General features: G+C 35.3%; 1 long non-coding RNA gene across 4 annotated transcripts in view; it reads left to right on the forward strand.

Moving 5' to 3' along the window:
- Window positions 1–262: 262 nt before the first annotated feature.
- LOC144373781 (uncharacterized) overlaps window positions 263–12,946 on the forward strand; it is a 39,418-nt gene continuing 26,734 nt past the window's right edge. For 2 of the 4 annotated variants that reach the window (XR_013433329.1, XR_013433330.1), the window contains exon 1: window positions 264–373. This is a non-coding gene — a long non-coding RNA (uncharacterized LOC144373781). Of the gene's footprint in view, window positions 374–7,446; window positions 7,545–12,946 lie in introns of those variants that run through there. The other 2 variants (XR_013433331.1, XR_013433332.1) reach the window with 2 other exon arrangements.

Genomic DNA, 12,946 nt, shown 5'->3' on the forward strand with positions numbered 1-12,946 from the left:
TGATGATTCAATTCAAGGACAAAATGAAATCAATTGATAATATTAGAATAGGAAAAAACTATATTGTGTTTGGAGTTAGGGCTTAATTTAAGAGTTCATTGAGTCAATTACTATTAAGTTTTTTTTTAAAGTTGTCTCATTTTGTGAAAACAAACCATGTTTTCTTTAGTCCTACACTAGCCAATGGTATAATGATTGGAATACCTAGTTGACCATTATACATGTTGATTTCATGCCATAAATATTCCTTGACCCATATTGTGTGTTTATTTTTATAATAGGTGAGAAATTCATCCACTCTTCTCTTTAGTTCCTTGATCACAAGAATTTTTGGAGTTAAAAGGGGAAAGGATGAACTTTCCAAAACAAATAGGTAAGTAAGCTTCATCTAATGCTAACTTTTCTTTTTACACAAAATTGTCCTGGCCAAAAATAATTGTCGAAATTTTGCTTACTTTTACAGATTCATCTGTAGCATAAAACTATAAAAATGGTATAATGAATTAACCTGTGCTGCCAAATTCTAAATCCTTGGGCAAAAATATCAACTGATTACAAAGTTGACCTTTCAAATCAACAAATATAAAGCAAGGAAGCCAGGGCTGAAATATAGACTTGTTTCTCACTGCAGTAACTATTCTTTTTTCTTTGTGTCTTCTTCAAGTATTCCTGAAATGTCCTACATTCTTTTTTCCTGATGTGTTATCGAGTATTTACTATCTGTGCAGTATCTTTGATCATATAGGCAAAAGTTTAAAAGATTGTGAAACTCTTATCAGAACACCTTCCAGACTACCTGTGCATTCATTACTCTCCTAAACGAAGGGAGAAAGTTGGAGATGTTGACTGTGTGAAATAAATAATGCATTTACTTTTTGGTCTTTAATTTACTCTGTTTTTTTCAGTAAGGCTTTTTAATGTCTGGAAGGAAATCTATGGAACCATTTTGGTTATTGTTATTATTATTATTATTATTTAATATAATGCACAAGTTCTGTTTGTTCTTAAAGAGAAGCTTTGGATAGTTCTTCAGCATTTGAGGATTTAATAGTAGTGTAGTTGGCTTGCAGCTGTTAACACTAGATGTCACTGTCGCTGCATGTTTAATTACTCCCTTAAACTTTTAGAATCCAATTTGACATACAAGTCATTGTCTTAAGGACCTAAACATGAATTCAAGCCCAGCTTCTCTCTTCCCTAAACAAGTTACTATGCTTTTGCTTCAAATTTAGATTTTAAACTGGTATTTATTAAAATATGTCTTCTTGTGATGAAATTAAGTTTTAAGAACTAAAAGATATGATGAAATAATTTTTTGATATGCTTGTGGTAATTCTAGTGAAACCTGCTGTGGTGGTTCTGAAAATTGCTGCTTATCAGCCTGTAAAATTCACCAAATATTTCAAAGAAAGGTAACTGGCTCTAAGTTTGAATCCCCTGAGTAAATGCAGGAATACTAAGAGATTTTTTTTTTCTCCCCTGAGTTGTATTTTTAAAATAAATATTACTACTTTAGTAGCATGATTATAATTTTTACTTTATAGCCTGTTATTTTTTTTAAATATTTTTAGTTGTAGATGGACACAATACCTTTATTTATTTATTTTTAGGTGGTGCTGAGGATTGAACTCAGTGTCTTACGCATGGTAGGCAACTGCTCTACCACCAAGCCATGACACCAGCCCCTTTAGCTCATTCTTAAAGTAATTTTTCCTGTCATTAACTGAAAATTACTAGTATTTGTTTCTTTTTAACTTTGTCTAATTTGTTAATAATTCTACAGTGTGCTTAAGTTTAAAATAGTTGTATCTTTTTATGAGACCATGATGATGTTTAGTAGTATGAATAAAATATGATATTAAGTAACAATTAAAGTTAATGTTAAAATTGCTCTTCTTGAATGTGTATATAAATTTTACTGTGCACCAGAGAAAAATGATCATTAATTTCATTTAGGTTGCAACTGAAAGAGGATAGAAGAATAAAAGGGCGATGAGATCACACAGTTTTACCCTTTTAGCTAAAGTCACACTGATGGAAATTCATTTCTTTTGAATAGAGAAGATTACAAAATTAATAACTTTCCTAGAAGAAGGGAAATGGAATATTTGTATAATTATTTTGACTAATGGTGGAAAGTGAAATGAAGGAATTAGGAAGTTGATATTTTACTTAAGTGTGGTGAACATTTTTTAGTAAGAGCCTGTATTTCAATAATCAGAAGACTGGCATGTGTCATCTCCTATACAGGCTTCTCTTTTCTATTTAACTCTTGAATTATCAGTTTCTTGGCAGGTCTTCTTAGAAGTTCTGCAAAACATTTAGTTTATTAAATTTGCAATTGTTTGTGATTATTCTACTTTTGTAGTTTATTTAATTTTGTCACTTTTTGTTGAAATATTTATATACCCATTTTCTACATATTAATTCCCCGAAGGATAGGACCGTTTCCATCTATTCTTTGTATATATAAAGGGCACTTTAAGAATGGTACTTACAATGTCTTGTTGGGTGATTACTCAGTCATCAAATAACTAACCTCAGCTGATGACACCTCACAGCCAGTTAAATTTGCTTTCACAACCACAGGTTGTTCTGCATGCAGTCTTGCAAATGTGTGCTCTTGGTCAGAAAGGAACTGAACATAAAAAGAACATCTGCTTTTTTTCCATCTAGTGTGAAAAGAATGTCTACCTTGGAGTAAATAAACTTGGTTTCTAGGCATTTTGCTGCCACTGGAGATGACCTTAGTAGAGTCCCTTATTCACTCCATACTTCAGTTTCTCAATCTATATGACAGGAGTAGTAAGATCTAGATTTTATCTTCATGGGGTTATTAAGAGTCTACAACAAACTATTACAATTTTATTATTTTTTTTAAAATTGAAGTCCTAAACAATTAGAGATATGGTTTGCTGTTTCTGTCTGTTGCCTTGCTGTTAGACTGTGCCTTTTGAGGACAGCACCAGGGTCAGAATCCTGTGTATCTGGTACCTTGTATACTGTCTGGTGTGTAGGAAGCATATAGAAATACTTGCTTAGTAGAAAAAGTAAATTTTATTACTGGGGAGGGGGGGATAAAAAGTTTGTTTTCTACTCCTGCCTTTGTTCTAATAAAGCCACAATAACAAATGAGGTTATCCTCTCTGTGCCTTGAGTTTCTTCTTGCTCAAATAAGAGGTTGGGCCAAGCCTGAGGTGTCTTCCCTCTAAAATATGAAGCTGAGACTTTATATAATGTTACTAGAATTGCATGTTTGATAAAGTGCCAATGCCTTAGACAGTACCTGACACATAGTAGGGACCAGAAGTTTTCATTTAATATGTGGAGAAAGGACCAGGGGTCTGCCTCTCTGTATGAGTGTGTGGAATGCACTTAAGATTGAGCTTTTGAGCCCATTGGTCTGATCTAGATGTGTTCTTTGGATTATGAACAGTGAGAAAATACAAGTTTTACAGTCATGTTATTACACTGTAATTTTCTAACACTCCTTTCCTTTCTGTTTGTTGTCATTTAACTGACTTAGTCTGACAGAATGAATAATGGATTCCATGTAAAATCGGAACATGCATAGCCCTGTTTTCTGGGGAAGGTGCTGTGCTTTCTGCTTTTCTATAGTAGCTGCCATCTGTATGTGAATGGACCGTCCTTGATAGCTGCTCATTCTTTATAGGGTAGCAGCTAAACCAATTGCATCTTTAACTCTGGGGCCCTTGTGTGTCTTAACCTTCAACTATGTTAGTTGCAGCTAAGTGGCAAGTGCCAATATATAGTAGTCTGAGAAGCTTTATTTTTGACTTTGTGGAGTGTCTGCTTTGCCAAAACTTCATACAGGTGCTCAGTGTGCAGAGTTAAATAGTATTGCTTTTACATTTTCCTTTTGCTTAAACTCAACCTGTGAGCCAATAAGAACTTAATGATGAATAAGTACTTACCTTGAATTCAGTTTAAACATGAGGGCTCCAAAACTTGGGCTTTTGAGCTTACAGTTCAGCTGGGGAGAAATAAACTGTTACTTGTGAATCAGATGAAAATAGAAGATATCATATACTAATCACCTGTGCAATGTGATTTGGGTAATGAATGCCTTGGACATCTGTAAATGGAAAAAATAGAGTGCTGTATTTTTGGGGAAATAGTATTTCTTATAAGGCTTTGGGGATGAGTAGATTTAAGGTCATGAAATAGACTGAAAAAGAGAAATGAATAAATAATTTTGTTTACTGTGTTAAGTGCAATTTCTATTCTGTATTATTAAGAAGAGCTCATATTCAAATTAAGAGCTTAGTACAGTTTACTATAATTTAAGAAGAAAATGGGTTTGTAAAAGCATCACTAGATCCAAATAAAATAATTTCCAATGACTGTATTGGGAGATGTTAGATTTATTTTATTTTCTTGGACATAAATGACAGAATTATTAGAATTATTTTTCTTAGTGGCGGAACCCTTCAAGGAGCATCTCTAACTCAGCCCAACTTCTTGCTTATCGGCAGATTTTGAAGCCATTTCCAGACTGACTGGCTTCTTTCCTGTTCTTCGTGTTTTCTAGGAAAAGAGATTCCACAAGTTTCTGTGGTTATCCACTCCATTGTTTAGGAAAGAATTGGTTTTTCAAAACTAAAATTGAGAGCTTTAGGGCAATTGAGTTTTTTATATTTTAGAGAATGTAATTATTAGAATTCAGAATAGCTTATTTGCTTTGAACCACATAGAAGCTTGTAGTAAACACTTACCTATTTGGCCAAACTGAAAATTGGAATTTTCTTTCACTGGGTCTGGGATAATATTAACATCCTCAGACCCAAAGAATTCTCATTTTCCCCACTGAATAACGTTCATTATGTTTTCAATCTGCTGGGTACTAGCATGCAGAGATGAATCAGAAATATTCTGTGCCTAAGGGGAACTGACAGCCCAGTGAAAAATATGGCAGCTATCTGTTGCATTGGATTCTGTTCAACTTACCTTGAGGGAAGGGAGAAGTTTTGTAAGGCAGATGGCATGTCTTTTAGTGTCTTTTGCCTATTCCATGGTTGGCTTGTGCCAGGCCATTTTTATGTGTCTAATTTAACTTTCACGAGATCCCTGCAAGGTGAACAATATCATCATCACCTTACAGTGGCGTAAAACCACAGGGAGTGAATTTTAGTTATTTGCCTGCTGTCGTATAGCCAGAAAGTGGCAGGACTGGAACACAAATTATTTTCATGTACAGGGCACTTATTTATCAATACATAGAGCCTGTCATGAGTAGTATATTACTTTTTTGGTGTATGTCTTTAGATTTTACATTGCCCTAACTGTGGGAGACAAGCCACTTCATTCGTTCATTCAAAGTCTGAATGTGGACCAATAATCACACATTTTTAATATGGTATGTTGATTTCAGTGGGGGTGGGGCGCAGGGGAGAAGTTTGCTTGAGTTGACTCTAAGACCCTTTCTGTGGGTGTTGGAAGACAATATGAATTATGTAGTTTTTTTCATTCGTGGATTTTATGTTTTTGGTGGGGAAGTTATTAGAGCAGTTTATTGCAAGTAAGACAAAGGCAAGAGAAAATACAGTATACCCGATAGAGGGGCAGGCAGGTAGGCTATGGATGAGAATGCCCATAAGTATTCTTTTTTTGAGAGAGCCTCACTGTTTTCATGTATATAAGAGATGAGGCAAGAGTAGGCCTTAAAGTTTCTAACATTATGCTGTTAAACCAGAAAGGTAAAAATCATACTTTTCTGGTTGGCAAGTAGGGAATGAATTAAATTAGCCCAGGAGGTTATCAGTTTTACTAATAAGAAATTTACCTTTTTCATAGTTAACTCTGTAAAACTCAATTGTTTGGTGCTATCGAGAGGGGATTTGGGGTTTACAAAAATTCTTGGCTGTGGTTCAATTTCTTTTAGACTTAATGTTTTACAGAATCTTTGGTTACATTTTTCACATCTTTAATTAAAATGACATAAATGATAACAATTATTATTTGTCTTTATTTTCTAAAGGACCTAAAAAGTCACCCAATCCCATTTTCATTTAACAGATAAGAAAATTAAGGTGCAGAAAATTAAGTGATTTGCTCAAGATCACAAAGCTAGCATTAATATAATTTAATGGTTATTTTTAGCTTATAGCATGACTAGAACATTTGAAAAAATATTTAGTAATGAAGTTTCTATTAGCAACAATAATATTCATTTGAATTTAAATGATTCTAATGTGGAATATGAGGTTCATTCTCCCAAAGAGGCACTTTACTTGTCAGAGGATTTTAAATAATAATGATTTAAAGTTAAGAGCCCCATGATTTGATATAGTCTGGAGGTGTCATTCATGCATTTACCACAAATCTTTGTAGAACATTCAATCTGTTGCTTTAGCCAGGGTAGATAAATGAGTATTTTGGAGACTGAGAAGTACAGTACAAGTCTTGTGTAACCTTGTTGAGATGGTCTAGTCAGAATTAAGTCTGTACTGACATTTTTGTTTACTGGAGAGTTTCATGTTTCAACGTTTTGTTCATTCATAGGTTCATGGATTATAGGTAGGAAGACCACAAATGAAATTTGTAACCAAAAAGAAGTTCTTGAAAAGAAATATGTTCATGAACTTAAAGTGGGAATTACTCATTGTATACTTAAATATTGACTTTTGCATGGACCAAGTAATCTTTGTTCCTTAGGACTGCTTCAGGCCATTGCCCTCTCTAATAACTGAGGCATTGTTGCTCTCGTTTGAGCTTGTTCTATGGAATCTTGGCAATGCATGCATCCTCTTTCTGCATGTAAAAGCATGAGTAAATATTTTTTCTTAGCTTTGATATTTTTGTAGCTTACATTTTATATGAGCCAGACTAATATAATGTAATACCAGGATTACATAATTTAAGACGTCAGGGTTGCTTCCAGGGCTATGCGATAAAGTATTCATTTATCAGGAAGTTTACAAGCTGTATTTGTTGCTCATTCACTACCTGTAGAGAAACACCACAGAGCTGTTTTCCAAATGAGAAAATGGAGTCAAAGAACTTAAGGCCAGAGGGAATGGTTTCCTTAGAACTTAAGATAACATTTATAATTTGTTCAGAATTCAGTCCTAGTAACTATTGATTTTAGTAACATATAGTTTTGAAATTCCAAAAATTTCCAACTATTGTTGTTACACAAAAAACTATTTTTGATAAAAATATGATCAATAAAATTTTTTATGTGTGTCTAATTTAACCTTCACGAGATCCTTGCAAGGTGAGTAATATCATCATCACCTCACAATGGAGTAAAACGACAGGGAGTGAATTTTAGTTATTTGCCTGCTGTCATATAGCTGGAAAGTGGCAGGACTGGAACACAAATTATTTTCATGTACAAAGCATTTATTCACCAGTACACAGAGCCTGTCATGAGCAGTATATTACTTTTTTGGTGTTTGTCTTTACCGTTATTAGAAGAAGATACTTTCCATTTTCCTAAAGTCATGACATGGGGAAAGTAGCACCGCCAGTCTGGATGATGAACTGGTCAGCAGGCTGAGGACCTAATCTGTCAGACTGTGGTATGTGTACTTATGTGTTTGCTTGTAAGTGGGGAAGGAGGGGAGGCAAGTAGTGAAGGGGGAATAGAGTAGTAAACACCTTTGAAATATAATAGACTTTAGGATTCACTAGAAGTACTGAGTTCTGTACCTTGGGCTAGATGTCCTAGTAAAAAATTAAGTAGCTATAGGTGGACACAATATCTTTATTTTATATTTGTGTGGTTAAAAAAATTAAGTAGCATACTCTTGTCATTGTCATTTTTCATCCCTCAAATAATAGCTCCATTTTTTAATATATAAATGTAAGTTTGAAATAGTTCAGACTTAATAGTAGTTAGAATGCTTTTGGATACAACTAATAAAAAACCCAAATCAGAATTTAAACAGGGAAAAGTTATTACATATGTAACCAGGATGTTTTAAGGGGGATTTATTTCTTTCAGGTTGAAGCATGTGTTTTCTCTGTGTTTCTACTGTGCCATCCTAGACGTGGAGGCATGGACCCAGGGGGCTTTCTGGATGGTTACAAGATGGCTGCTATTATGTAGATGTTGGAGCCATCCTCCAGATGTTAGAGTTGAAACACAATATTTAGAAGCCTTGTGTTTCTTATTTCTTTTTGAAAACAATGACACTTCCTCCTGTGTGTGTTTTTATGTCCCCACCTCCACATCCTACAGGTTTTTATTCACATATTATTGACCAATGTTAATTTTTAACATGTCCCAACTTAACCCGGGTGGGGGAAATAGATCTGCCATAATTAGCTTAGACAAATCAGGGTTCTTCAGTTGGGCCTGGAATATATGTTAGCTCTTCCTGAAGCACATGACTAGTCTGAGAATGGTAAATTCTAAAAGTCAAGTTCCATTAAAAGGAAGGACAAGGTTGGGGAAAGAGTGTGAATTAAGCAATGTGTGTTACTACATTGATGTCTGATGTTCAAGGTCATCTCAAAAGCATTGAAAATGTTTTCATTAGGAACAGTGATTTAAATATAGGAAGATAATAAATATATTTTAGCCTAATATGAAAATTTATTTTCTTTACATATTTCCTACATGTAGTTGTAAAGAAATATGAAATAGTACAAGGGTCTAGATATACGGTTCTGTATAATTCATTCTTTTTAATTTTTTTAATTCTTTTTATATGACAGTAGAGTGTATTTTAACACTATACATACTTGGTGTATAGCTTATTCTAATTAGGATCCCATTCTTGTGGTTGTACATGATGTGGAATTATACTGGTCATGTATTCGCATATGAACATAGGAAAGTTATGTTCAGTTCATTGTACTGTCTTTCTTATTCTCCTCTCCACTCCCTTCTCTTCATTGTCCTTTATCTAATCCAATTGAACTTCTATTCTTCTCCTCTCCACTTTCCTTCACTGTGTGTTAGCATCCACGTATTAGAGATAACATTCAACCATTGGTTTTTTGGGGGACTGGCTTATTTCCCTTAGCACGACATTCTTCAGTTCCAACCATTTACCAGCCAATGCCATAATTTCACTCTTCTTTATGGCTTACTAACATTCCATTTTGTATATATACCACATTTTCTGTATCCATTCATCTGTGGAAAGGTACCTAGGTTGGTTCCATAGCTTAGCTGTTTTGAATTGAGCGGATATAAACACTGATGTGGCTATAATTCATTCTTGTAAATAGCTTGCATTTAAAAAATTTTCATGTAATTCCTTAGTCCATTTCATGTTGCTATAACAGAACACGTGATGCTAGGTAGTGCATAAAGAAAAGAGATTTATTTGGCTCATGATTCTGGTGGTGGAAGGTGGTCCAAACAGCATGGTGCTAGTATTCTGGAAAAGTTCCCTCCCCCACACCCATGGCTATCACAACATGGTCAGGAAGTAGAAAGGAAACCAATGGACTGCGTAGAAGGGCCAATTGCATGGTGTGGCTTTGCTTTCCAATAGCCCAGTTTATCAAGAACTAATTCAGTCCCATGAGGTTTGACCTATTCCAAGACATCATGAATCCATTCATGAGGGTATAAGTAACACTGTAACCTAGTTACCTTTCATGAGGCCCTACCCCTTAAAAGTTTGACTACTCCAACATCATTTTATTGGATACCAATCTTCCAGCATATGTCCTTTTGAGGGATAAACCATATCCAAAACCATAGCACCCAGGAACAAAGTATATGTATGTCTTCACACATGAACCAAGTTTTGTAAAACATTAAAATAGAGATTCTGAATCCAAGCTTGAAAATGCTCTTTGACATTATGAATTATCTTCCTGGTTCACAGCTAATCTCTAATAAGCTAACAGTGTTAACATGTTTGTTATCACAAACTCTGGTTTACTTTTGGAATTTGACCCATATATTGGTTTTCTTATCATAAGGCCAAATAGTGTGAAGTCAAATGATCTTTCTAAATTTATGGGAATTGGCATTTAATTATTTTTGTTTCTGTGTCAAAAATCCCTTTTCTATTTCAATTGAATGTGGTATTTTGATGTGACTTTTTTGGCCTCTGAACTCAAATTAGGCCAATTGTTCTGAATAATCTCTCTTTCTTTTTCTGCCAAGTTTCTTTCTTTTCTGTCCTCTGAACTCTAACTGCTTTGTTCTCTACAAACTGCCTCTATAGAATTGGAACATGAGGCTGTCTGGGTCAGGGCAAACCAGCTGGGCTTGACAGAAGTTAGGGTTAGATTAGCTTCATTTGACAAGGATCAGTACGTCTGATCCAGTTGCTAAATCTTGGAAGACTAGAATTTTCCATTCTATAAGCACAATTCCATGACATCTTGCCTTTCTTTTGCTCTTAAGACATCTTCATCTTAGTTGTATCTATTTCTACAACCTCTCATATCTGAATAATTGTCTTAGATCCATCTAATGGTCAACTACATACCCCTGTCCCGTAGTTCACTTGATCCCCTCTGTCACCCCTTTAATCAAAGCTTTCCTATGCCTGTGGTTCCATTTCTGTGTAACTGGTGTCCAGGTTAGGCATTCTGACATTTTTTTTCTTCATCATTCATTCAGCAAGTATATGAGGTAGGTTCAAGCACTGAGGGGATGAGGGGATGACACACATTTATAAAATAGGATGCAAATCTCTGAAGAACAATGGAAGAGGAGAGGCAAGACTTGGACTCAACTGTAAAGTTACCTATAAAGCAAGGTGGGAAGCTGAAGGTAACTGTGGACTTTGCTCTCCCTCATGGGAAGAGCCTCACTCCCGCTGCACTGTGCAGACGTGGCTGTAGCAGAGCTCTTGCTAATGTCTTCTATTTGTGATTGTAACACTGGAAACTCTCCTTCAAGATTGCACATCACATTTCTATCGGCCATATTCCCAGCATCCTTGTAGATAAATAAAGGACAAGGGTTTTTTTTTTTTTTTTTTTTTTTAACAGAGAAATAAAGAAGCAGAGTGGCTACAGCACTGCTGAGCTGGAAGTCAGAAAAGTCCTCATTTTCTGTCCATCTCAGCTCCGGATCACCTCCCCTCCTCTATAGCCTTTGTCATTAAACCTCTTTTCTTGCCATTCATCACAACTGTAATGTGCTATCATGCTCATTCTCCCCAAGTAAATCTTAATCTCTTTGCACACAGAAATAGTTGTGGGGTTTCTGTGTTTTTTTGTGGGTTGTGGTACTTTTCTATAATTTGTTTGGATGCAGAGCTAGACAGAGTCACGTAAAAATGAATCAAATTTTGAAATTGTGACTTTTTGTCTGAGCAGTTGTGTATCTCTGAAGTACACAAGGGATTCCTAGTCCTACTATATTAGAGCCACGTTTTGTATCCCACTGGTTACTAGTTATGTAGAAAAGAGGCCCTGATAAGTTTCATATTTTACCTAGCTTTTGAGGAGTATTATGTTCTAATATAAGCTCTGACATTTTGTTTATATTGTGACTTCCCCTCTTTGACCCTGTTTCCTTTTCTGTCAAATTAAGATATTGGCCTTGTTGTTACCTAGGTCTGCTCTGGCCTCATGAGCCTGTGACCTGAGACCTTTCTGAACTGTAAACTTCTCTCCCCTGATTGCTTTTTAGGGACTCCTGTGGAAGCCCATCTTTCTGTCCCCTGCTGCATGTTTTAGAGCCATATGAGAGAAGCCTGGATTGATAAGAGTAGGAGAGGGGGTATTTTTTCTGTTTAAAATCATAGAATTATAAGTAAGCCAAAACAGGTGGGAAAATCCTCTCAGATTAATGCAGCTTGAATGGAAGACTCATGCGGGAGAGCCCTGTGTGCTTCAGTGTGATGGGAATAAATAATTCTGCTTATGAAATAGTGCTCCTAAGTTTGCTTATTAAGAAAAATTTTAGAGAGGGGAAGGAGTTGGTAGTATAATGGAGAGAGAGGGCACTTCCTTAAATATATTTCTTCAATATTCAGTTGATAAATGTGTATATGTAATTTACGTAGGGCAACAATGTATCCTTTCAATACATGTATACATGTATACAGAGTTAATAATCAGATCAGGGTAAGTGGTGTATCCACTACCTTATGTTTCTTTGTGTTGGTAACATTCAAAATCTGAGAACAGACTTTTTCATCCTGCTTTGGCATGTCTCTGCTAATAAACTAGAAACTCCTGAGGCTAGAAAAGAGACATCGTGGCCTATGAGTGAGACCACATACCTGTACCCAGATAAATGATGTGCAAGTGAGCCCAGAATCATGTCAGTAATTTGAGGAAAGTGTAGGATGGGAATGTTATGCCTGGGGCCTACAGAAGGATTTTTCGCTAGAAAGGAAAATATTTTATTAATGACCAAACCAGTTGTGTTGATATCAGACTGGATCATTAAATGTATCACTTGCTGAGAACTAGTAAGGATTCCCAAAGAGTAAGTCATGCCTGAGTCACCTCATTGTTAATGGGATTACTAGGATGGTGGATATAGACAGTGCAGCTTTATTTAATATTTGATTTACTTAAATGAAATCAGACTAGATTGCATGTTTATCAAATTTGTGTGTGAAGTAAACATTACAGGCAAGGGAATAGAAAAATCAAAATAGTTTTCAAGCATAGGCATGACAAACACAATTTCAGCCTTGTGGCCGTTACCTCTGTGTGGCTATTACTTCTGTGTGGCTGGAGGGGAAGGGTTCAGTTGAAAGCCATATACTCTAGTTTCCATTTAATTTGTGATGTGTTGTTTTTGTTTGATTGTTTGTCTGATATAGTCCATAATTGAAAAGTAATATTCAAAATAGCTTTAGATTGATGGGCTGAGACTATCAAGATAACATTTAATAGAGATATGTATCATATTCTGATTTTTTCAATTAAAAATCATACACATGCAAAATGAGGGATATCTGGCTTCATGGAAGTTTTTATGAAAAGTAAACAACAAAAAAGTCTTGTGGAATGGGATTTCCTTGTGACCTGTGACGATTGTAGT

This window comes from Ictidomys tridecemlineatus, unplaced genomic scaffold, assembly GCF_052094955.1.
Source record: "Ictidomys tridecemlineatus isolate mIctTri1 unplaced genomic scaffold, mIctTri1.hap1 Scaffold_4888, whole genome shotgun sequence".
Classification (NCBI taxonomy): Eukaryota; Metazoa; Chordata; class Mammalia; order Rodentia; family Sciuridae; genus Ictidomys; species Ictidomys tridecemlineatus.